The sequence below is a fragment of the Bison bison genome, unplaced genomic scaffold, assembly GCF_000754665.1.
Source record: "Bison bison bison isolate TAMUID 2011002044 unplaced genomic scaffold, Bison_UMD1.0 scf7180017864185, whole genome shotgun sequence".
Lineage (NCBI taxonomy): Eukaryota > Metazoa > Chordata > Mammalia > Artiodactyla > Bovidae > Bison > Bison bison.
This window is the reverse complement of record NW_011494757.1, coordinates 902,802-905,483: the sequence shown is the minus strand read 5'-3', so window position 1 is coordinate 905,483 and position 2,682 is coordinate 902,802. Positions and strand designations below refer to the sequence as shown.

Below are 2,682 nucleotides of genomic sequence, written 5' to 3'. Positions count from 1 at the left end.
TCCGGGGGTTGCAGAGTCGGACACGACCGAGCAGCTGAACTGAACATATACACATATATATTGATGATAACTGATAACTATTGAGGGTGATTTTAAGGTGACAGATTTCACCAAATGAATAATAAGAATCATTGTGTTTTCCTCTGTTATTGGGTATATTATCAGTACATTTTCATTGAGGCTAATGGACTTCTGAAGAAGATGGAATTGAGACATTTGGGTTCAGTGTTACAGAATTTATTTAATGGAGAGATGTTTAAAATCAGGCCTGTTGTTAGAAAAGGGTCATAAGGAGGAAGTGACAGTGAAGGAAGAGGAGGTTTGGATTGGTGACTTAGGCTCAACACAAGGACTTAGGTGTTGGGGGTAGGTGGAACAGACCCATATCCTTGTAAGGTATTTGGGTTGGAAACAAGAATACAGAATCTGTAATTCTGAAAACCAAAACCTGAAGGACCCTTGTGACAAGGCCACCATGGGTTATGGGGATGAGTTTTCAATACTGACACCATTTAATAGTATCTGAACCCATGACTTCAGATGAAGGTAAATTGAAAGTGGTCAAACAGAAGATGGCAAGAGTGAACACTGACATTCTAGGAATCAGCGAACTAAAATGGACCAGAATGGGCGAATTTAACTCAGATGATCATTATATCCACTACTGTGGGCCAGAATCCCTTAAAAGAAATGGAGTAGCCCTCACAGTCAACAAAAGAGTCCAAAATGCAGTACTTGGATGCAATCTCAAAAATGACAGAATGATCTCTGTTTGTTTCCAAGGCAAACCATTCAATATCACAATAATCCAAGCCTATGCCCCAACCAGTAAAGCTGAAGAAGCTGAAGTTGAACAGTTCTATGAAGACCTACAAGATCTTCTAGAACTATAACCAAGAAAAGATGTCATTTTCATCATAGGGGACTGGAATGCAAAACTAGGAAGTCAAGAGATCCCTGGAGTAACAGGCAAGTTTGACCTTGGAGAACAAAATGAAGCAGGGCAAAGACTAAGAAAGTTTTGCCAAGACAACACACTGGTCTCAGCAAACACCATCGTCCAACAACACAAGAGAAGACTCTGCACATGGACATCACCAGATGGGCAATACGGAAATCAGAGTGATTATATTCTCTGCAGTCGAAGATGGAGAAGCTCTATACAGTCAGCAAAAACAAGACCGGGAGCTGACTGTGGCTCAGATCATGAACTCCTTATTGCCAAATTCAGACTTCAGTTGAAGAAGGTAGCGAAAACCACTAGATCATTCAGGTATGACCTAAATCAAATCCCTTACAATTATACAGTGGAAGTGAGAAATAGATTCAAGGGATTAGATCTGATAGAGTGCCTGAAGAACTATGGACAGAGGTTTGTGACATTGTACAGGAGACAGAGATCAAGGCCATCCCCAAGAAAAAGAAATACAGTATAAAAGGCAAAATGGCTGTCTGAGGAGGCCTTACAAATAGCTGAGGAAAGAAGAGATGTGAAAGGGAAAGGGGAAAAGGAAAGATATACCCATTTGAATGCACAGTTCTAAAGAATAGCAAGGAGAGATAAGAAAGCTTCCCTCAGTGATCAGTGCAAAGAAATAGAGGAAAACGATAGAATGGGAAAGACTAGAGATCTTTTCAAGAAAGAGATACCAAGGAACATTTCATGCAAAGATGGGCACAATAAAGAACAGAAATGGTATGGATCTAACAGAAGCAGAAGAGATTAAGAAGAGCTGGCAAGAATACACAGAAGAACTGTACAAAACAGATCTTCATGACACAGATAACCACGATGGTGTGATCACTCACCTAGAGCCAGACATCCTGGAATGTGAAGTCAAGCAGACCTTAGGAAACATCACTACAAAGTGAGTGGAGGTGATGGAATTCCAGCTGAGCTCTTTCATATCTTGAAAGAGAATGCTGTGAAAATGCTGCACTCAATATGCCAGCAAATTTGGAAAACTCAGCAGTGGCCACAGGACTGGAAAAGGTCAGTTTTCATTCCAATCCCAAAGAAAGGCAATGCCAAAGAATGCTCAAACTACTGCACAATTGCACTCATCTCACACACTAGCAAAGTAATGCTCAACATCCTCAAAACTAGGTTTCTACAGTACGTGAACTGGGGACTTCCAGATGTTCAACCTGGATTTAGAAAAGGCAGAGGAATCAGAGGTCAAATTGCCAACATCTGTTGGATCATAGAAAAAGCAAGAGAGTTCCAGAAGAACATCTACTTCTTCTTCATTGACTATGCTAAAGCCTTTGACTCTGTGGATCACAACAAACTGTGGAAAATCCTTGAAGAGATGGGAATACCAGACCACCTTACCTGCCTCCTGAGAAATCTGTAGGCAGGTCAAGATGCAACAGTTAGAACCAGACGTGGGACAACAAACTGGTTCCAAATCAGGAAAGGACAATATTCAAGGCTGATATTGTCACCCTCCTTGTTTAAATTATATTCAGAATACATCATGCGAAATGCTGGGCTGGATGAAGCACAAGCTGGAATCAAGATTGCTAGGAGAAATATTAATAACCTCAGATATGCAGATAACACCATCTGCGGGGAGCCGGTGAGGCATTCTGCTCATGACAAAGGTCATGAGGAAGGAGGCTCGGCATACGCAAAGGCGGGATCGAGCCTCAGGAGTCCGCCCGGATATTCTCGAGCAT

The 2,682-nt window shown here is 41.6% G+C and overlaps 1 long non-coding RNA gene across 1 annotated transcript in view; it reads right to left on the bottom strand.

The window, feature by feature from the left end:
- The window catches only part of LOC104991305, a 37,300-nt gene that overhangs the window by 4,393 nt on the left and 30,225 nt on the right, over positions 1 to 2,682 (bottom strand). The gene's annotated exons all lie outside the window — the stretch shown is intronic.